Source organism: Mus caroli, unplaced genomic scaffold, assembly GCF_978045245.1.
Source record: "Mus caroli unplaced genomic scaffold, Mus_caroli_1 scaffold_9, whole genome shotgun sequence".
In the NCBI taxonomy this organism is placed as follows: domain Eukaryota; kingdom Metazoa; phylum Chordata; class Mammalia; order Rodentia; family Muridae; genus Mus; species Mus caroli.
Genome location: NW_028227264.1, coordinates 31,835,762 through 31,859,613, shown reverse-complemented (window position 1 = coordinate 31,859,613; position 23,852 = coordinate 31,835,762). Strand labels below are relative to the sequence as shown.

The 23,852-nt window shown below is 38.9% G+C and overlaps 1 protein-coding gene across 6 annotated transcripts in view; it reads left to right on the top strand.

Annotated features, from left to right (window-relative positions):
- Window positions 1-851: 851 nt before the first annotated feature.
- The window catches only part of LOC147002609 (amine sulfotransferase-like), a 50,022-nt gene continuing 27,021 nt past the window's right edge, over window positions 852-23,852 (top strand). For 3 of the 6 annotated variants that reach the window (XM_085842751.1, XM_085842756.1, XM_085842752.1), the window contains exon 1: window positions 852-983. The gene's annotated coding sequence lies outside the window, so the exon portion shown is untranslated. Of the gene's footprint in view, window positions 984-4,886; window positions 5,001-23,852 lie in introns of those variants that run through there. The other 3 variants (XM_085842755.1, XM_085842753.1, XM_085842754.1) reach the window with 2 other exon arrangements.

The following is a 23,852-nucleotide window of genomic DNA, read 5'->3' as shown; positions in this document are numbered from 1 at the left end:
ATAGAAAAATCCCTTTTTAAACCTTTGCTGTTAACATGGTGCTACTCATGAAATTGAGAAGCTTCCAGTACATTTAATGATAGGAGCTGATCAGTCTTATCATTATCTGTACTAGATCTGATACATGTTATATACAATGGATGATTTCTCCTTCTTATTTCTTGTTGTATTTAAATAAGTAATTGTTGGGAACTGCCTGAGGCTCTCATGTCCAGGTTCGAGCCTGGGAGGCAGCCTGGAGCTGAAAGAGAAGAGGGGACCTAGGTGGGTTGAGAAATAATGGAACTAAGACAACTAGTATGCTCAAGGTTCTAATGTTTAATGGTGGAGACGCTTTATAATGGAGGGGGAGGCCCATTCCCGCCAATTCATCCTTGGAGTCCAGCTGCAGGTAACCTTGTATCTTCTCTGGAATAGCTAGGCCAACTTCCCAGCAGGTAGCAGCGACAGTGGCTGAACAATAGTGATCTAGGGAGGCAGGCTCCACCCTAGTTAATCTCCTAAGTGGCAGCAAAGTTGAGGTCTGGTTCAGCCTGCTTCAGGCTAAGAGGGAGGTTACAATTTTCTCCCTGTTATTAATATTAAAATAAAAGGTGGACTGAGGCATAAAATTTATTTATGCTCTATAATTCTGCCTGATTTCTTTGGGCCTAGTGAAGAAACCTGTCTCAGTGGGATTCCCTAACTTTTCTCATGGTAAACCCTTGTTTGGTTAAAACTGGCTACTGTCTTTAGTGAACACTTTGCATACCAGCCCTGAGCTGTTGGCTCTGTCTTTTTTAATGATTAATTAGCTACTGAATAGGTAACTTCCTTACTGAATTTATACTGAATTCCCAGTTGTTGGCTTCAAGATCTTTTTAGGATGTTGGAACACTGGAGAAGGCTAGCTATATCAGAATTCAATCTTAAAAGGCACTTATAATAAGATAATACTAAAAGAGAGCACGTGGATCCACACACCAGACTGACACGGGAATACGGTAAGAATATCTGGGTATGAGAATGCCAAAGTTCCAGGAGGTGAGTTTTCGTGAAACTCTTTGCCTCGTGAGTGCTCCCAGGCTTCTTGGCCTGCCAAGCAAACTTCACTGGCATGTGCATAGCACTCTCTCACTTTCTTATATTTCTGCAGAAGTTCTGGAATGTTCTGTCTCATCATAGCTACAGATCTCAGGAGTGCTCTAAAGATGAGTGGAAACACAACGATTTACTAATAAAATAATGCCAATAATAATAGCAAGTAGGAATATATATTGAACCCAATCCAGGGGATTTAATGCACTTAGGTTGTTTTTTTTTATATCTCTGGCCAATTCATAAATGTTCCAAGTGTCCAAGTGCCTATTGCTAATATCTGAAATTTCTGCCTTTCTAGCCTTAATATATGCTATGTCCTGCCCTATTGTTAAGACTACTACTTCTAAGACATTAACCTAATACTGGAATTATTCCTGGACCAGTCCAAGATTGAGTCAGAATAACCGGTCACATCGAAAGAAAGAGAAGAATCACCATAACTCTTTTTATATGACTAATCTTTCTAAGTCCAATTACACAGTCTCTAATGTTCTTTTTACCATAAGGTTAAAAAGCTTGAAGCAACGCAGCTTTGTTTGTCCAAACTGGAAAAATCGCAAGCAAGGATGGGTCGAAAACATTTACCCAATTCAGCTTCCTTGCCACTAAGGTCAGGGCAATGAGCGAACTTATCTGTCAGCTTGTCACACAAATTAGCCATCATGCTTCTGCAGCATTCTCTGAAGAAAACCTATGCTTTTCCCTTTCCTAATAAGGTAGCTGTTCAGGATCAAGCCATATGCCAAAAAGTAGATCCTTTTAAGATACTATAAGGCATTTATTAAGTTCTTTGACATCCAAATCTCAAAATTCTAAAATAAAAGTATGATTTAAATAATGTACAGTGGAATACATTAAATAATATCTACAGGGATACAATTTCCCCCTTCTTTGTCTTTTAAGAAGCTAAAGTTTTAAAGTTCCACAATACCTTGTCCTTGAGAATTAATAATTTGTTGACAAAACATCTCAAATACTTGACTGTTATATTCAGTATTAATGTAACATGGGCAGTGACTAATTGCACTTTCAATTGTTTCTCTTGAAGAGCAGTTGTAACTAGAAAGCTTGAAAAGTTATTAATAGTCACATGTGTATAATTTATTTATTAACTAAGAATAAGAGCATATATTTGAAGCAATTTATTAAGTATAAGACCTCAAGAATTAACACTATTATGTGGAAACAAGTAGTAACTGAGGACACTAAGACCAAAAGAATTTTTTTTTTTTTTACAATTTGACATGCACATTTTCCATGAATACCAAAATATTATCTTAAGCCATAATTGTTTCGAATATATAAAGAACGAGATTATATATCCAATCCATCTTATATGTAGGACCTATAGACTGTCTGAGATATAAATCCAGCATTTTTACTTATGTATTGTATATGCATAAGCAATTGCAAATTTGAGAATTAATAGCATTCAAGGGATGAACAATCTTAAGCAATTGTGAGCTCTGAGATATAATAATGACTATTAATATACAAATCAAGGTTTGATTGTTTAACATTTTAAAACACCATCCACAGCACACAACTTAATTATCTGTGCTGAAACAGGGGGAAGTTCAAAAGAATAAACATGTGATCTAATTCACATCTACTTATTTCCCATAGAGGGGTTGTTTTTAAACACAGTAACTAAATGCAAGCATGAATTTATAGAAGATACAAAAGCATGCATAAAAACAATTTTTTAACTTGTCTATTATTATTTAAAATGATGCTATGCAATAGGCCAATTATTAATATTCTGTAATAGCCAATTTAATTGCTGTTTTAAACAAGGAACAGACACTTTGTCAGGTTCTTAAGACACAATTTTTGTTATAGTTATCCCAAACTATATTAATTTATCTTATAATTCTTTGTTAGCACCACAGTGGCTTAATAGGATGCTGAAACTGTGCTTTGAGGTGAACACCACCTTGGCCTCGCCCACCCTCTGCCTTCCTCTCAGGCAGAAGAGGCTGAAGGCAGCCAATCTGTTGTAGACCAGAAAGCCCAAGCAAGGGTGGCAGAGCACCTTGAGTCTTGGTGGGAAAAATATGGCTATCCCAGCAGGGAATGACAGAGGCTCATGGGGCAATGGTGAGTGCGGCCCTCCCCTGAGTTCAATACAAAGCTGACCACTTTCTGGTGGCCTCCTGTGCCACTACTGCTCAGGTAAAGCTGCGTGCCCCAAGGCCCCGTCACGCAGCAGCCAGCTGGCTCCATGTGGGCTGACAATCGGCCGGGAGGATGAGAAAAATGACTTTACAATAATGTTTTCTCTTGCCAAAGAATTGCTGTGGGCACAGCTAATATTTAATTGCCGTTGATTATAATTAAAAACAATTATAAAAGCTTTCTTTATTTTCTGCAAAGCCTTCTGTAGTAAACTAAAACCCCAAGTATTAAAAAGATATTGCCTCTGAATTTTTTCTGGAGCAACAGCTACTCCCCAGAACTTAAAAGCTCCTTGTATGAGAGCAAAGATTTAAAGTAAACTTCCCTTGAGAGGCATTAGCTAATAAAATACGTTCCACTTAGAAAACAATATACTCTGAAAGATTCAAACTCTTAGCTTTTTGATTACAGCTCACTAGAAGCAAACCCATTACAATTTATCCAGATGCAAAAGAAAAAACAAACTTTAAATCTATAATAACTTTATAGAAAGTAGGCAAGTCAAATCGCAATGTCCTGAAAAATTCTACAGCTTGATTGACCTTTTTTATAAACTTAGAATTTAAACTTTATTTAGAACAACATCTGCAAAGGTACTCTTATAGCTAAAAGGAATTCTCTACTGAAGGCAGGGAGGGGGGAGGTTCTCAGAACTTCCCTAGTCACAGTTTGCGAAACAAAGGAGATTTTGTGCCAACTTCACTGAGGCTGCTCTGAACTTGTATTAACTCGAACATAAGAAAAAATTTTCTAACCTGAGCATTTTGGCACTCCTGTAATGAGGACTGATTTGGGGGGAACAAATTGACTGTCTGTCTATGCTTCTAGTTTTTGGACAGTCTTCCTTAAGATTACTTATAGTTAACCTTCTGTTACCAATGTTACACTTATTTAATCCTAACCAGTAATATATGAGCTGAAATGAAGTGGCTACACTTAGACCAATAGGAGAGTTTTAATATTTCTAGCTATAATTATAAAATAAAAAGCACTTTGTCATTAGCTAAATGCAGTAATCATGAATGCAGAGAATTTTCTTAGGAAAAAAACATCTATCAGCTTTTTCGCCCCAAAACCATGAGGCTGCAGACTTCCTTACTTAAAAAACAAAACAAAACAAAACAAAACAAAACAAAACAAAACAAAACAAAACAAAACAAAACAAAACAAAACAAAACAAAACAAAACACCAGTTTTTCCAGCAGGGGCCCTCCTGCTGTGCCTGATCCTGGCTAAGCATGTGGCTACTCTCTAGCTAAACCAGCAGATAACATTTTAGTCACCTTTATTTTCCAACATGAAACAGAACATTCAGTCATTCAGACAACTAGACACGAACACACATGAATTGGACACGTGAACAGACTGGTGCACCAGACATTAGAGGTTAAACAACACAAAGAGAGCAGGGAACCTCTGCTGTAAGGGCTAGAGAGAAAAAGGCAGGGCATCCCCTAAGATTTCTCTTTGCCTCTGGGAGAATTTCAAAAATCCATTTTCCTCCTGCCTGATGCAGTTTCTGACTGCGGCCAATCCGCCTGATTATTTAATCCCTTTTATTAAATTCTTTTATTTCTCTTGCCTAAAAAGCAGCTTCTGGAAGCTGGGGCCGACTGCCTGTTATGTTCCTAGATCCTGATATCACTGCTGAACCTGAGTGTATCCAGTGTGGGTCACCGCTGTTCCAGCTCAGACCGTACCACACCTTAGTAACCTTTTGCCCGTTGCTTCTCCATGTTCTGGTACGAGTTTTCTACCTGTGGAGCCACATACCAGTAGTGTTTCTTCCAGTGTCTTCTGCCATTCCCAGGCCCCACATTAGGCGCCAAATTGTTGGGGCTGGCCTGTGGCTCTCATGTCCGGGTTCAAGCCTGGGAGGCAGCCTGGAGTTGAAAGAGAAGAGGGGACCTAGGTGGGTCAAGAAATAATGGAACCAAGACAACTAGTATGCTCAAGGTTCTAATGTTCAATGACAGACACGCTTTATAAAGGAAGGGGAAGCCCATTCCTGCCAATTCATCCTTGGAGCCCAGCTGCAGGTGACCCTGTGTAGTCTCCAGAATAGCTAGGCTGACTTCCCAGCAGGTAGCAGCAACAGTGGCTGAACAATAGTGATCTAGGGAGGCAAACTCCACCCTATGTAGTGGCAGCAAAGTCGAGGTCTGTTTCAGCTTTCTTCAGGCTAGGGTTGAGGTTACAAGTAGTGAGCTTAATTCTGAACATCTGGAATAAGTTAAGTGGTTTAAATATGTAAAACAACTATTTCTACATATTGAAAGTCAGTAAGTATATTAATAGATTCAGAAAAATGTTAGCATTACCATAAAATGGCATACAGCTCTGAATTTTTAACTGAATCATAAGAGCTCTAAACTACTTTGCATATTTTTTCTGACTTATAACCTACCTTTTCTGATTTATTTGCATCAATATATAATGAAGAGGCTCCAAAAATAGGAGTCCCTTTTTACTATATGAAGGAGAGTCCAATTACTTAATTTTATAATGATGTCTCTTGTTTGGAACATATTTGTTGTTAATCTCTCTGCAAAAGTTACTGCAAGCTTTTTGCCAATGTTATTTTTTTCCTCATAATGAAGGAAACCCAACATGAGTAAAAGGTACTATGCTTACTGCTGGACTATTCCAGAAGAAACAAAGTCTCTCTCTCTCTCTCTTTTTTTTTTTTCAGAATAAATTACAAAACTTTTCTCCATAGATCTTTACCTTTTGACACTATGTGCTAAAAATATCCACTGTAAGATATCTTCTCTCTGCATTTGAACTGCTGTGGGAGAATGAGTAGGGAGCAAAATAACTAAAATACAACCCAGCTTTAGATCCAAATGATTCACATCTGCATTATTTAATTTCTAATTTCTTTTCTACTCAAGTCATTCTCTTTCAGCCTCAGCTGATAATTTTCGTGGACTATTTAAGTTCTCATTACCTATTAAGGTTTGAAATAAGTTACTTGACTCGAGTAGATAAACCTATTATCAGCCATACCCAGTAATATCTTCCAGCAATATTTGAAAACCATTAAGAGTTTTTAATTAATCTTTTCTGATTTGTACATTGGTTGAATTTTTTTAATTAATCATTCCATTCATTTAATTCTCAAAGGCTATCCCATTTTCTGGTTATCCCCTCCATTACCCCCCCCACACACACACACACATACACATAATATACCACTTCCTGGTTAGCCCTCAATAAATCTCCCTCTCACATTTACTTTCCCTCCTGCTCCTTGCCTGTATGAGAGTCTTCCCCCACCTACCCAAACTTTCCCACCCCACCGCTCTAGCTTCCCCCTAGTCTGGGGAATCAAATCTCATGGGGACTAAGAGCCTCTGCTCCTATTGCTGTCAGGCAAGAGAATCCTCTCCTACATATGTGTCTGGAGCCATGGATCCCTCCAGGTACAGTCCTTGCTTGGTGATCTAGACTCTGGCAGAACTGGGTGGTCAGGCCAGCCTATGTTGTTCTTCCAGTGGGGTTACAAACCCCTTCCACTCCTCCAGTCCTTTAGTGAGCTCACCAACCAGGTTCTCTGAGCTCAGTCTGATGGTTGGTTCCAAACATCTATGTCTGAATTTGTTAGTTGGTGACAGGACCTCCCAAGGAAACATCACACCATACTAGGTTCCTTTCAGCAAGCACCTCTTAACCATGGCAACAGTGTAAGTTGTGGTGTCTGCAGACATGATGAATACCTAGGTGGGGCTGTCCTCAGTTGTCCCTTCCTTCAGTTTTTGTTCCATTTTGTGTCCCAGTTCTTCCTAAGGAAAAGAATATTTCTGGGTTAAAAACTCTGAGATAGGTGGGTGGTCCCATTCCGTGACCAGGGCCATGGCTATCTACTTGAAGTAGTCTCAACAGGTTCAATCTCCTACTTCTCTGCACATTTCAGCTAAAGACATCTCTGTGGGTTCTGGTAGCCTCACGTTTCTCTGGTGTCTGTTACTTTCCAGTGGCTATCCCCTATTCCTCATCCCCACTGGTATCTATTTTTGTTTGATTTTCTGATCCTCAGTACCTCTCTTACATCTTCTTCAGTTCCTGATACAGCCACCCTTATTTTATCCCCCTTCTTTCTCCTTCCGTTGTCTTCCTCTCCCACAAATATCCTGCTTCCCCCTCAATGCAGGACTGAAGAATTGACACCCTGGTCTTCCTTCCCTCTACACTCAATATGGTCTGTAGGCTGTATCATGGGCATTGTGATTGCTGCATAGTCCTCCACTGTATATATGTGCCACATTTTCGGTATCCATTCTTCTGCTGAGCGACATCTGTGCTGTTTCCAGATCCTGGCTACTATGAACATAGCATGTGTCCTTGTTATATGAAGGAGACTATTTTGGGTATAGGCTTAGGAACAGTGTAGCTGGGTCCTCCCATAGAACTATTTCTAATTTTCTCAGGAACTGCCAGACTAATTTTCAAAGTGGTTTTACTAGCTTACAGTCACACTAGCAATGGAGGAGTGTTCTTCTTTCTCCACATCCTTGACAACATCTGTTGTCACACGTGTTTTTTATTTTAGCCAGTTTGAATGGTGTGAGGTGGAATCTTAGGGTCGATTTGATTTGCATTTCCCTGAAGACTAAGGATGTTGAACTTTCTTTAAGTACTTCTTGGCCATTCAGTATTCTTCACTTGAGAAGTCTTTCTTTAGATCTCTATTCCACTTTTTAGTAGGGTTATTTGTTTCTGGAGTCTAACTTCTTGAGGTTTTTGTTGTTGTTGTTGTTGTTGTTTGTTTGTTTGTTTTGTATATTTTGGATATTAGCTCTCTGTCAGATTACCCTAGTTGGTAAAGATCTTTTCCCATTCTGTAGATTTCCATTTGTCCTATTGGCACTGTGCTTTACAGAAGCTTTTCAATTTTATGAGGTCCCATTTGTTGATTGTTGATATTAAAGCATATGCCATTGGTGATCTGTTCAGGAAGTTTTCCCCTGTGCCAAAGTATTCAAGGGTCTTTGCCACTCTCTCTTCTACTGGATTCAGTGTATCTGGTTTTAGGTGGAGGTCTTTGATCCACTTGGACTTGAGCTTTGTACAAGGAAATAAGAATGGATCAATTTGCATTCTTCTACATTCAGACCTTGAGTTGAACTAGCACCATTTGTGAAAATGCTGTCTTTTTTTCCACTGAATGGTTTTAGCCTCTTTGACAAAGAACAAGTGGACATAGTTGTGTGGCTTCATTTTTTGGATCTTCTATTCTATTCTATTCTATTCTATTCTATTCTATTCTATTCTATTCTATTCTATTCTATTCTATTCCATTGATCTACTTGCCTGTCTCTGTAACAATACCATGCACTTTTTATCACTATTGGTCTATACTATAGCTGAAGGTCAGGGATGGAGATTCCCCCAGAAGGTCTTTTATTGTTGAGAATAGTTTTCGCTATCCTAGGTTTTTGGTTATTTCAAATGGATTTGAGAATTGCTCTTTCTAAATCTGTGAAGAATTGAGTTGGGATTTTGATGGGTGTAGATTGCTTTTGGCAAGATGGCCACTTTTACTATATTAATCCTGCCATTCCATGAGCATGGGAGATCTTTAAATCTTATAGGTTCATCTTTAATTTCTTTCTTCAGGAATTTGAAGTTCTTGTCATATAAATCTTTCACTTGGTTAGTTAGAGTCACACCAAGATATTTTATATACTTTATGACTCTTATGAAGGGTGTTGTTTTCCAAATTTCTTTCTAGCCATTTTATCCTCTGAGAGAGGAAGGGTACTTATTTGTTTGAGTTAGCTTTATATACAGCCACTTTGCTGATGTTGTTTATCAGCTGTAGGAACTCTCTGGTACAATTTTTGTAGTCTCTTAACTATACCATCATATCATCTGCAAATAGTGATATTGTGACGTCTTTCCAATTTGTATCTGTTTGATCTCCTGTTGTTGTCTAATTTCTCTGGCTAGAACTTCAAATACTAAATTGAATCGGTAGGGAGTGAGCAGCCCTGTCTTTTCCCTGATTTTAATAGGATTGCTTTTAGTTTCTTTCCATTTAGTTTGATGTTGGCTATTGGTTGCTGTATATTGCTTTTATTATATTTAGTTATGTACCTTGAATTACTGATCTCTCCTATACCATGAATGGGTGTTGTATTTTGTCAAATGCATTTTCAGCATCTAATGAGTTTATCATGTTGTTTTCTTTGAGTTTGCTTATATAGTGGCTTACTTTGATGGATTTCCGTATATTAAACCATCTCTGAATTCCATGAATGAAGCCTTATTGGGAACAAAATAAAGGGGCGCCTGGGGAGAAGTGGGGGAGGATAAGGGGCCTAACATCCGGCCAGAGTTCCTGTGTTCTGGGCAGGTGAACGCAGGCAGAGCTATCGGACACTTTTCCACTGGGCCCTGGGTGAGCGTGCCTGACCCATGCAGCAGAGGGTAGAAAAGGGGCAGCCCCCAACTGGGGACCCTGGTGCTACCTTACTAAAACCCCAGGGTTGTAGGAGAGGGGGGATAGGGGAAGAAGTTCCAAACACTGGTGAGAGTGTGCAGCAGGTCTTGAAGGAGCAGAGATTCTCTATGGTTTAAGAGCTTTATTATAGAAATGCATAAAGAGAGAAGGGAGAGAGAGAGAGAGAGAGAGAGAGAGAGAGAGAGAGAGAGAGAGAGAGAGAGAGAGAGAGAGAGAGAGAGAGAGAGAGAGGAGGCAAAGAGAAAGGAGAGAGGAGAGAAGACAAAGAAAGGGAAGAGGAGGGGGAAGTGAGAGAATTGAGAGGTAGAGGAACAATAGAGTAAGAGTAAGAGAGTGAGGTGGGGGCTGCGCACCCCTTTTTATGGTCTTCACTGTTGCTATGTAACTGGGGACAAGTTTAGCCTGAAGATCAGAAGCTTGGGCCATTGCTTACTTGACTACTGACCATGCTTCTCATGTGGGGGCTGTGGGAGGTGGTACCTTAGGTAGAGGCCAGAGTTCCAGGAGCATGAGGGAACTCCTACCTTGTCATGTGGTGAATTATGACCATCGGGGTTCCTACCTCAGCTCTACTGGAGACCAGCCTGCAATTCCCCACTAAGCCTACTTGCTCACGGTGAACCATCAATTTTATGTGTTTTGTATTAGATTTGTAAGAAATTTATTGGATAGTTTTGCATTGACACTTATATGGGACATTGGTCTGTAGTTCTCTTTCTTTGTTGGGCCTTTTGTGGTTTAGGTATCAGTGTAACTATGGCTTCATAGAAAGAATCAGGTAATGTTCCTTCTGTTTTTTTTTTTTTTTTTTTTTTTTTTTGAATAGTTTAAGGACTATTGGTATTAGATCTTCTTTGAAGGCCTGATAGAATTTTGCACTAAAACCATTTGGACCTGGGTTTTTGTTGTTATTTTTGTTATTGGGAGTGTTCTAATGACTGCTTCTATTTCTTTGGGACTTTCAGATCTGTTTAGATTATTTGTCTGAACCTGATTTAACTTTATTACTTGTTTTTTTCTAGAGAAATCACCCACTTCATCCAGGTTTCCCAGTTTTGTTGAGCATAGACTTTTGTAGTAGGATCTGATTTTTTCAAAGTTTCTTCCCTTTTTGTTGTTTTGTCTCCCTTTTCATTTATGATTTTGCTAATTTGGATATTGTCTCTGTGCCCTCTGGTTAATCTGGCTAAGGGTTTATCTATGGTGTTGATTTTCTCAAAGAACCAGCTCCTTGTTTGGTTGATTTTTTGGCCCCGAGTTTGGTTATTTCCTGCCATCTGTTGCTCTTGGGTATATTTGCCTTTTTTTGTTCTAGAGCTTTCAGGTGTGCTGTCAAGATGCTAGTGCATGCTCTCTCCAGTTTCTTTTTGGAGACACTCAGAGCTATGAGTTTTCCTCCTGGGCCTGCTTTCCCTGTGTTCCTTAAGATTGGATATGTTGTGCCTTCATTTTCCTTGAATTCTAAAAAGTATTTAATTTCTTTATTTCTTCCCTGACCAAGTTATCATTGAGTTCAACTTCCACATGTATGTGGGCTTTCTGTTGTTTTGTTGCTATTAAAGACCAACCTTAATGCCTGGTGCTCTGATAGAATATATTAGATGAATTCAATATTTTTGTATCTATTGAGGTTTGTTTTGGGTCTGAGTATATGGTTGATTTTTGAGAAGGTACCTTGAGGTGCTGAGAAGAAGGTATATTCTTTTTTTTAGGGTGAAGTCTTTTGTAGATATATGTTAAATAGATTTGGTTCATAACTTCTTTTAGTTTCACTGTGTCTCTGTTTAGGTTCTGTTTCTATGATTTGTCCATTGCTGAGAGCCTGAACTCTCCCACTATTAAAGTGTGCAGTACAGTGTGTGCTTTGAGCTTCAGTAAAGTTTCTTCAATGAATATGGGGGCCCTTGCATTTGGAGCATAGATGTTCAGAATTGAGAGTTCATCCAGGTGGATTTTTTTATTTGATGAGTATGTAGTGTCATTTCCCAACTGCAAACCCATCCCTGTACCAGATAAGTGGTCTTTCTGATTTAATGTCCTTAGCAGTCATATCAAAAATCATTTGCAATTATAAGTAAGAGATCATTCTTGGGAACTCTATTCTGTTTTATCACGTCACTCACGTCATTACTAAACTGTTAAGAATGCAATGAAACTGAAGTGGTTTTTCTGTGTAGAGATGATCATTTAGTTGCAATTTGTAATCCCCATCAAGGCAAAATTCTTTCTTTCATCAAATATTATATCAACCTTGTCCCAACCATTGAAATCTGCTAAACAACATTGTACCAATATGTGATTATCAAATTCAAACTATTTTTTTTTTAGCAATTTTTTATTAGGTATTTTCTTATTTTACATTTCAAATGCTATCCCAAAAGTCCCCCATACCCTCCCCGCCAACTCCCTTACCCACCCACTCCCACTTCTTGGCCCTGGTGTTCCCCTGTACTGAGGCATATAAAGTTTTCAAGACCAAGGGGCCTCTCTTCCCAATGATGTCCCACTAGGCCATCTTCTGCTACATATGCAGCTAGAGACACAAGCTCTGGGGGTACTGGTTAGTTCATATTGTTGTTCCACCTGTAGGGTTGCAGACCCCTTTAGCTCCATGGGTACTTTCTCTAGCTCCTCCATTGGGGGTCCTGTGTTCCATCCAATAGCTGACTGTGAGCATCCACTTATGTGTTTGCTAGGCCCCGGCATAGCCTCACAAGAGACAGCTATATCAAGGTCCTTTCAGCAGAATGTTGCTGGTGTATGCAATGGTGTCTGCATTTGGAAGCTTATTAAGGGATGGATCCCTAGGTGCGGCAGACTCTAGATGGTCCATCCTTTTGTCTCAGCTCCAAACTTTGTCTCTGTAACTCCTTCCATGGGCGTTTTGTTCCCAATTCTAAGAAGGGGCAAAGTGATCACACTTTGGTCTTCGTTCTTGAGTTTCATGTGTTTTGCAACTTGTAACTTGGGTATTCTAAGTTTCTGGGCTAATATCCACTTATCAGTGAGTACATATCATGTGAGTTCTTTTGTGATTGGGTTACCTCACTCAGGATGGTATCCTCCAGGTCCATCCATTTGCTAAGAATTTCATAAATTCATTGTTTTATAATAGCTGAGTAGTATTCCATTGTGTAAATGTATCATATTTCCTGTATCCATTCCTCTGTTGAGGGACATCTGGGTTCGTTTCAGCTTCTGGCTATTATAAATGAGGTTGCTATGAACATAGTGGAGCATGTCAAACTGTTTTGTTTTAACCCAGCATAATGGCGTTCACCTAGTAACTGATCCTGGGAAATATCAATGCCTCTCACCTTATGTCATTGTTCTATGGGCATAGTTTTCTCTTTCCATCATGTTTGTCATTGTAACTTAGGACCACCTTATAATATTGCTACTGTCAAATCTTTCCAGTCTTGAGAGGCAATTCTCTTCTGAGTTAATCATGAATTTAATATCTGTTTCACGTAGGGTTGTTAAATTTTAGGGAACTGTTATCTGGCTAACTCCCATTAAAATGAAACTTTCTTACATGTTTCTATTGTTAATAGGAAGTTTCTCATGTCCCAGTTGATTACACATTCTGTGCCCTTAGAAGCCAATCATAATTGGAGTCAGTAGAAATACTTTGTACAATTAACCAATAATAAATTTGGACTCAACCCAACCACCCAGCAGAATTTCCTACACCTCTGTATATGCTTATATTGTATAAGTTGCCCCTGGGATAGACACCAAGATAAGAGAGACACCTACCCCAATGTAAAAGCAAAACAAAATTAAAAAACAAAACAAAAAAACCCAAAAAACCAACCAAACAAACAAATAAAAAAGGTAAGCAGAAGGTGGGGGCAGCAGTGGTGGACAGAAAGCAAGTGATCTAGGCAAGCAACCTCCCTGAAGGGACATCAGCCCAGAAAGCCGAACTTGTGGCTTTGATACAAGCTCTACGATTGGCAAAGGGGAAGTCTATCAACATTTACACTGACAGCAGGTCTGCTTTTGCCACTGCATGGAGCAATATACAGACAAAGAGGGCTGTTGACATCTGCAGGGAAAGACATAAAAAATAGGAAATTTGGAGACTCCTCAAGGCTATATACTTGCCAAAAATGGTGGCCATTATATATTGTCCAGGACACCAGAAAACCCGAGATGCTGTGGCTAAAGGGAATCAGATGGCAGACCTAACCGCCAAACAGGTAGCCCAAGGAGCAATGATTCTGGCAGTCAAGGAGCCTAAAGATTATTATGACATCAGAGAGACCAGCTTTATATACACCTCTGAAGACTATCAAGTTAGTGAACAAATTAGGACTGGGAAAGGAAACCCCGTATTGGGTAGTAGAAACAGAAGAAGGAAAACTAGTCCTCCCATGGGAAGAAGGACACAAGTATGTTACCAGCTTACATTACTTGACCCACTTGGGGCCCAAGAAATTAAAAGGTGTGGTTAGGTCCTCTGACTACTATGTTATAGGACTCTCTGACTTGGCAGATGAAATAGTCAAAAGCTGCAAGGCCTGTGCTATGACTAATGCAGGACACTCCATGTATACTCCCGAGAAGAGGCTCAGGAGTGACCGGCCTGGAGCCTACTGGGAGGTAGATTTTACAGAAATTAAGCCAGCTAGATATGGCAACACGTACTTATTAGTGTTTATAGACACCTTTTCAAGCTGGGTAGAAGCTTTTCCTACCAGGACTGAGACAGCCAATGTGATGGCCAGGAAGATCTTAGAAGAAATCTTCCCGAGACTTGGGATAAAAGGTATTCGGGTCTGATAATGGACCTGCCTTTGTTGCCCAGGTAAGTCAGGGACTGGTCAAGATATTGGGGATTGTTTAGAAGTTACATTGTACATACAGGCCCCAAAGCTCAAGACAGGTAGAGAGGATGAATAAAACCATTAAAGAAACCCTTACGAAATTGACAGAGGAGACTGGCGCTAATTATTGGATAGCTTTCCTACCCTTGTGATCTTCAGGGTTAGAAACACCCCTGGACAGTTTGGACTGACCCCTCCCCCCTATAAATTACTCTATGGGGGGCTCCTCCACTGGTAAAAATAGCCTCTGTACATAGTGCTGACATGCTGCTTTCCCAGCCTTTGTTCTCTAGGCTCACGGTACTCAAGTGGGTGAGACAGCGAGCATGGAAGCAGCTCTAGAAGGCCTATTCAAGAGATGGAGACCTGCAAGCCCCACATCGCTTCCAAGTTAGAGATTAAGTCTACATTAGATGCCATCGTGCAGAAAACCTTGAAATTCAGTAGAAAGGCTCTTATCTTGTACTCTTGACGACCTTAATTTCTACTCTTATGGGACCCCTTTTGATTTTGCTTCTACTTTTAGTTGTAGGTCCATGTGTGTTAGAGAACAAGAATTAGTGCAGTGCAGTTTTTAGTTTTGAGACAACAGTACCATGCCCTAAAGGATCAAGTGCACCAGGGAGAAGATAGTGTCTAGTTCTATTCTAAGATTAGACCTACTAACAAGTAGAAGTGGGGAATGAAAAAGTGAAACATAAAAAACAAAAAATTCTAGACCTTTAGGCCCAGGCTTCAGAATGTGACCTTTGTGACTCAATGCTCCAAGGTATGCTAATCTTAAAACAGATAGTGACTTTCCTCCACTCACTTGCTTCCTGGGTTCAGGGAGTGTTCATTCAAAGAAAGTCACCCTGACCATTGCTGGAACCCACTATGCGAATGTGCTATTGTGAGAGGCTCATAGAAAACTGTCTTGACTTTCCACTTAACTGGTATTTTTTGGTATTTTCCAACAACGCCCTCCCCACCCCCTTGAGTTTTGGTTTCTTCCTTTTAAATACCCTCCTTACCCAGCTACTAGGTGCACCATGGTCCTCTCCCTCTGCAGGGTGTATGAATGTGGGCCCAAGAGTGCTCTTGAAATAAAAGTCCTCTTGCAATTTGCAAAAAACAAAACAAAACAAAACAAAAAAAACCCAACTATTTTGAGAAGTGGTTAAGAAATGTCCCTGTAGCTAACATCCTTCTTGGAATAAGGAGACATATACATGGGTAACTGACAACCTAGTTGGCCAGTTAAGACATGAATGTTAGAAAAGGCAATTACCCTCCTGGTAGATGATTTGAGATATGAACATACGACCAGGCAAATCCCCTAAATCAGTTGGAAACCCTAACCAATGGGAATAGGATAAATATACAACAAAGGTGTGTCCCTAAGGAAATTCCCTATTCCTAAATAATGACTAGTGGAATAATTGCACACAGATGTTTGTTGATTGGAGACTTTATAATTTCATAGGGTCTTAAGTCAATGTCATAGTTCAGGTCCCAAATCTTGACCATGAGCCTAGTAGGTCAGCCCTGGGGCGTATGCTTAATTAACTATCCCTGTCTAATTAAGATCAGTGTTTGTGTGGATTGTGAGCCAATTGCGGCACCTCAACAGGGTGAATGCATACTATTTGAAACAATTACTTACTTAAATTTCATCAAACTTAATATATCTATAGGATTCCATTTAATTTATCCAATAACTTGGAGGTGTCTATCACCTGCTTTTAGGTCTTGAAGAGTATCTGGAAAAACTGAGGTTTGTAACTTTAACAGCCTTGGGACATTTCCTCTTCACTTTAAACATGTGGTTCAGTAGGTACTTATCTATTCCTCTGTGTGTGTCTGAGTTTTTTTTTTTTTCATTTCTAAGAAAGAAAAGGCTTTTCTAAATTTCTCTGCCTGTGCCTGAGTAATTCTTTCACTTGTATTTATAAATATTTTGAAGGCTTATAGCTTATCAGTCAACTTTTCACAGTTTTCTTTTTCCCATCTATCTAAAGGCTTTTTTCTTTTAGATGATACCAAATGCAGGTATGGATATTAATGATCAAATATGAACTACAAAATAGTATTAACTATAATAATAATGATGCTATTGAACTAATTTCAGTTAAGTCTTTTAGCTTTTAAATTTTCTGCTTCTATGTTCAAGCCATCTAAAGTATCACCAAACAGGGTCCTAGTGTCTAGTGTTATAATATTTCCCATCCTTAACTCGATTTTTGAGTACTTTGCAGTGAGGTAACAAATCTAATAGCTTCTTAGTTTGCTTACAGCTAACATGATTTCTCTAAACATGTGCTCATGCCATGCATTGGAATACCAAATATTTTTTGAAATCATAAATATTTAACTTTGCCAATAAACACTAAGGATCCAGATGCTAGGTTGAAAGCCTACCAAGCTCAGAGAGGCAGAAAAAGCATATAGGTGACCTTCCTCCACACCCAGTGTTCCAAAGGGAAGCTCTACTACATACCATCTCTAAAAACCCTCCAACTAATGTCCCTTCCTTCTATTCCCTGTGTCTCTCTCTATCCATCCTCCTGACTTCTACTTATTCATTGTGGTTTTGTCCTATGTTCCTTTCCTGTCAACTGGTTGTGTGCTCTGCCTCTTGACCTAGTTGACTTTATTTAATCCCTTTTACAATTAACAGAAAACCCTTTGATTAAAGTTATGTGCTAAGGCTGAGCCACGCCACAACTAGAAACAGGTTTTTCCAGTAAACAACACAGTCTCCAGGTTCACACTATGATCAAATATCCTGCAATAGTTTATGATATTTGGTAAATATATGTATATTTTACTAAAACTATGAGTGATATATTATATATGCAATTATTTCTCATCGCCATACTTAATGATTGAACACATGTGAAATTCATTTATCTGATCTCTTTGTTTTTAAGACAAATTAAAATGCAACATTATTAGAATGAAGCATATACTCATACTTATTACTCCATGTAAGTTCTCTTGATTTGTATTTCTATAACTGGCAGAAAAAATGAGCATAATCATGAACCCAAATGGAAATGTGGACACAGTTAAGGGTTTCCCAAAAAGACCCTAATAGTACATGAAACTATGGAAAATATTGCTAATGGAATTAAGTGAAATTAAAATCTCCTCACAGCAAAGGAAAAAATCTACAGAGTGAAAAGACAGCACTTAGAATTGGAAATATCATTACTAACTATTAGTAAGAATTAGGGTTTGTTTCAAAAGCATCAAAAGCATTGCAAACTCTAAATACTTAAAGTCTAATTTGTCTAATCAACAAATGTGCTAGTGAAATGAATAGACAATTCTCAAGATAGTGCACAAATATTTGACAAATATTCACAATTTAGAGACAGTCAAATTAAAAGTGCTTTGACAGCCAGGTCTATACAGAGAAACCCTGTCTCGAAAAAACCAAAAAAAAAAAAAAAAAAAAAAGTGCTTTGATACTCCATCTTGACAGTCAAATGGATATCATCTGGAAAGCAGATGAGGATGATTGACTTCAGGGCTTGAGGGGTTTTCTATATCTCATTGTTCTTTCCCCCAATATGGCCACATTGAGTAAATCTCCTTTTTCTGACTTCTTTTATTAATTTGGCTCTCTAGTTGACTTTATCAAGGATTGGTATCAGAATCTGACTTGGGGCCCATGTTGGGACCAACAAGCCCAATAACAAAATTATGACCACAAAGGGACAAAGACATATTTTGGGGGTGTTTACCCCTCACAATGAGCTTAATCCAGATGGAGAGGAAAGATGAAAATGAGTTGCACCTCTTGCAGTGTTTGTGTAAGGGGAGGTTCCCTAAGTGTTGATTGATTGGGTCAATAAAGTTGGCAGAGGCTTATCGTTTGGCTAAAATATAAAATTGGGATTTCTCAGCCCCAGCAGAAAGAGGAGGAGAAGAGATAGGGAACGGGACCTCTTTTGTCCAGGTTTGTGACAAGAGGACAGGAACCATGTAGGCTTGGGAGCTATTAGAACTGGTGGCAGACTTCACCACCAAATGAAATTCAACATAGGACAGCTGATGAGTTTAGGACTATAGATTCCATGCTGAGAGGCTTTGCCATCTGGCTGATTTTAAAATACTAAGATTTCTTGGTGTTTTCCATTCAAGGCAACAAAGGTGGGAAGGAGAAAGCAGGCACAGGCCATCATGGTGGCAAGTCAGTGGAATGTGAGCAGTAGCTTCAGGCATTCTTAGGAGTGACAGGTTCCCCCTGACCCCCACCCCGTGGGTTAGCAGAGTCAGCTGGATGTATTGGAGTTGTGGAAGTGGAAGCAGTAGCAGAGTGATCTCAGAACTAAGTTGTGAGGGGCTGAAGCTCCGGACAAGGAGACCATGTTAGTGCAGCCATCTGCACTAAGGGGATGGACAGTATGGAACGATCACTGCTCCCAAAATTTATGAGAAAAGCATTAGCTATCTGTTGGGACTGGGTAGATGGCTGGTTGAAGGCTGAAGATCTCAGGGCCTAACCAGTTCAAGCAGGTTTTTAAAATTACACACAACATCGTTTTTGTTAAGCAGCAGCAGATACATTTTGCCTCTATTGTGTCTTCTATTTGGAAACAAATTGATCAAAGGCAGAGTAGAAATTCCCTATTTATATTTATATAAAATATTTACTACAATAGATATCTGCATACCTTTGTATCCTGGGTGCTGGGATTAAAGGAAAGCACCACCATGTCTAAGCCTATATTTTTCTTGAATTCGTTTTCATAAGTTGGAAGCCTAGTCACATATATTGTGGTTTAATATTTCTGTAACAGTCCTTTCTAAGCATGACAATCAAATTAGATAACACAGATTAATACATTGATAGACATGATGATCTGTTTTCTGTGAAATATTTTAAGTTGTACTTCCATGACTATGGCCAAATTAGAAAGTTTAGTGTATATCTTAGTAAACGATTCCGATTTCTTTTGCATTTTACTTATTTCATTTATTATGGTTTTAGTCATTTAATCTATTGGATTATTTTGTTATGTTTTGTGTTTTGCTAATTTAAAGAAATGATATATAGTGGATCAGAATCATTGACAGTTACACTTTGATAAGTTTGGATAAAATGTATTTTTAAGAACAGTCTCACGATTTACCCTTAGGTGGCTAAAATGCATTAGGATCCATCTGCCTTTGCCACTTAAGTAGTGGCATTAAACTCACAGTCCACCATACCCTGAAGACTAAACTTTCTTATGTTTACATACATTCAAACTTCAATTAAAATCATTTTTTTTTTCTTTAAGCAGGAAAGTATTTAATTTTAATTGAGGTCAACTTTAAAACATGGAGAATATTTTGTATAAAGTATTCCATTTTTATTCTTTTTTAAAATATTTTTTATTACATATTTTCCTCAATTACATTTCCAATGCCATCCCAAAAGTCCCCCATATCCTCCCCCCACCCCTACTGACCCGTTCACACTATTTGACCCTGGCGTTCCCCTGTACTAGGGCATATAAAGTTTGCATGTCCAATGGGCCTATCTTTCCACTGATGGCCAACTAGGCCATCTTTTGATACATATGCAGCTAGAGTCAAGAGCTCCGGGGTACTGGTTAGTTCACAATGCTGTTGCACCTACAGGGTTGCAGATCTCTTTAGCTCCTTGGATACTTTCTCTAGCTCCTCCATTGGGGGCCCTGTGATCCATCCAATAGCTGACTGTGAGCATCCACTTATGTGTTTGCTAGGCCCCAGCCTAGTCTCACAGGAGACAGCTATATCAGGGTCCTTTCAGCAAACGCTTGCTAATGAATGCAATGGTGTCATCATTTGGAGGCAAATTATGGGATGGATCCCTGGATATGGCAGTCTCTAGATGGTCCATCCTTTTGTCCCAGCTCCCTGGGTGATTGTTCCCTATTCTAAGAAGGGGCACAGTGTCCACACTTTGGTCTTCGTTCTTCTTGATTTTCATGTGTTTTGCAAATTGTATCTTATATCTCGGCTATACTAAGTTTCTGGGCTAATATCCACTTATCAGTGAGTACATATCATTTGAGTTCTTTTGTGATTGTGTTACCTTACTCAGGATGATGCCCTCCAGGTCCAACCATTTGCCTAGGAATTTCATAAATTCATTCCTTTTAATAGCTGAGTAGTACTCCATTGTGTAAATGTACCACATTATTTTGTATCCATTCTTCTGTTGAGGGACATCTGGATTCTTTCCAGCTTCTGGCTATTATAAATAAGGCTGCTATAAACATAGTGGTGCATGTGTCCTTCTTACTGGTTGGGACATCTTCTGGATATATGCCCAGGAGAGGTATTGTGGGATCTTCGGGTAGTACTATGTTCAATTTTCTGAGAAACCGCCAGACTGATTTCCAGAGTGGTTGTACAAGCTTGCCATCCCACCAGCAATGGAGGAGTGTTCCTCTTTCTCCACATCCTTGCCAGCATCTGCTGACACCTGAATTTTTGATCTTAGCCATTCTGACTGGTGTGAGATGGAATCTCAGGGTTGTTTTGATTTGCATTTCTCAGATGATTAAGGATGCTGAACAATTTTTCAGGTGCTTCTCAGCCATTCGATATTCCTCAGGTGAGAATACTTTGTTTAGCTCTGAGCCCCATTTTTTAATGGGGTTATTTGATTTTCTGGAGTCTACCTTCTTGAGTTCTTTATATATATTGGATATTAGTCCCCTATCTGATTTAGGATAGGTTAAGATCCTTTCCCAATCTGTTGGTGACATTTTTGTCTTATTGACGGTGTCTTTTGCCTTACAGAAGCTTTGCAGTTTCATGAGGTCCCATTTGTCAATTTTCAATCTTACAGCACAAGTCATTGCCATTCTATTCAGGAATTTTTCCCCTGTGCCCATATCTTCGAGGCTTTTCCCCACTTTCTCCTCTATAAGTTTCAGTGTCTCTGGTTTTATGTGGAGTTCCTTGATCCACTTAGATTTGACCTTAGTACAAGGAAATAGGAATGGATCAATACACATTCTTCTACATGATAACCACCAGTTATGCCAGCACCATTTGTTGAAAATGCTGTCTTTTTTCCACTGGATGGTTTTAGCTCCCTTGTCGAAGATCAAGTGACTATAGGTGTGTGGGTTCATTTCTGGGTCTTCAATTCTATTCCATTGCTCTACTTGTCTGTCACTATACCAGTACCATGCAGTTTTTATCACAATTGCTCAATAGTAAAGCTTTCGGTCAGGCATGGTGATTCCACCAGAGATTCTTTTATCCTTGAGAAGAGTTTTTGCTATCCTAGGTTATTTGTTAGTCCAGATTAACTTGCAGATTGCTCTTTCTAATTCGTTGAAGAATTGAGTTGGAATTTTGATGGGGATTGCATTTAATTTCTAGATTGCTTTTGGCAAGATAGCCATTTTTACAATGTTGATCCTGCCATTGCATGAGCAAGGGAGATCTTTCCATCTTTTGAGATCTTCTTTAATTTCTTTCTTCAGAGACTTGAAGTTCTTCTCATACAGATCTTTTACTTCCTTAGTTAGAGTCATGCCAAGGTATTTTATATTATTTGTGACTATTGAGAAGTGTGTTTTTTCCCTAATTTATTTGTCAGCCTGTTTATTCTTTGTGTACAGAAAGGCCATTGACTTGCTTGAGTTAATTTTATATCCAGCTACTTCACCGAAGCTGTTTATCAGGTTTAGGAGTTCTCTGGTAGAATTTTTAGGGTCACTTATATATACTATCATATCATCTGCAAAAAGTCATATTTTGACTTCATCTTTTCCAATTTGTATCTCCTTGATCTCCTTTTGTTGTCGAATTGCTCTGGCTAGGACTTCAAGTACGATGTTGAATAGGTATGGAGAGTATGGACAGCCTTGTCTAGTCCCTGATTTTAGAGGGATTGCTTCCAGCTTCTCACCATTTACTTTGATATTTGCTACTGTTTTGCTGTAGATTGCTTTTATCATATTTAGAAATGGGCCTTGAATTCCCGATCTTTCCAGAGTTTTATTGGGAATGGGTGTTGGATCTTGTCGAATGCTTTTTCCGTATCTAACAAGATGATCATGTGGTTTTTGTCTTTGAGTTTGTTTATATAATGGATTATGTTGATGGATTTCTGTATATTAAACCATCCCTGCATCCCTGGAATAATACCTACTTGGTCAGGATGAATGATTGTTTTAATGTGTTCTTGGATTCGGTTAGCGAGAATTTTATTGAGTATTTTTGCATCAATATTCATAAGGGAAATTGCTCTGAAGTTCTCTATCTTTGCTGGATCTTTCTGTGGTTAAGGTATCAGAGTAATTGTGGCTTCATAGAATGAGTTGGATAGAGTTCCTTCTACTTCTATTTTGTGGAATAGTTCATGCAGAACTGGAATTAGATCTTCTTTGAAGGTCTGATAGAACTCTGCACTAAACCCATCTGGTCCTGGGCTTTTGTTGGCTGGGAGACTATTAATGACTGCTTCTCTTTCTTTAGGGGATATGGGACTGTTTAGATCGTTAACTTGATCCTGATTTAGTTTTGGTACCTGGTATCTCTCTAGAAATTTGTCCATTTTGTTCAGGTTTCCAGTTTTGTTGAGTATAGTCTTTTGTAGAAGGATCTGATGGTGTTTTGGATTTCTTCAGGATCTGTTGTTATGTCTTCCTTTTCATTTCTGATTTTGTTAATTACTTTGCTGTCCTTGAGTCCTCAAGTGATTCTAGCTAAGGGTTTATCTATCTTGTTGATTTTCTCAAAGAACCACCTCCTCTTTTTGTTGATTCTTTGAATAGCTCTTCTTGTTTCCACTTGGTTGATTTTGCCCCTGAGTTTGATTATTTCCTGCCGTCTACTCCTCTTGGGTGAATTTTATTTATTTATTTTTTGTAGAGCTTTTAGGTGTGTTGTCAAGCTGCTAGTGTGTGCTCTATCTAGTTTCTTTTTGGAGGCACTCAGAGCTATTAGTTTCCCTCTTAGAAATGCTTTCATTGTGTCCCATAGGTTTGGGTATGTTGTGGCTTCATTTTCATTAAACTCTAAAAAGTCTTTAATTTCTTTCTTTATTCCTTCCTTGACCAAGGTATCATTGAGAAGAGTGTTGTTCATTTTCCACGTGAATGTTGGCTTTCCATTATTTATATTGTTATTGAAGATCAGCCTTAGTCCGTGGTGGTCTGATAGGATGCATGGGACAATGTCAATATTTTTTTTATCTATTGAGGCCTGTTTTGTGACCAATTATATGGTCAATTTTGTAGAAGGTACCATGAGGTGCTGAGAAGAAGGTATATCCTTTTGTTTTAGGATAAAATGTTCTGTAGATATTTGTT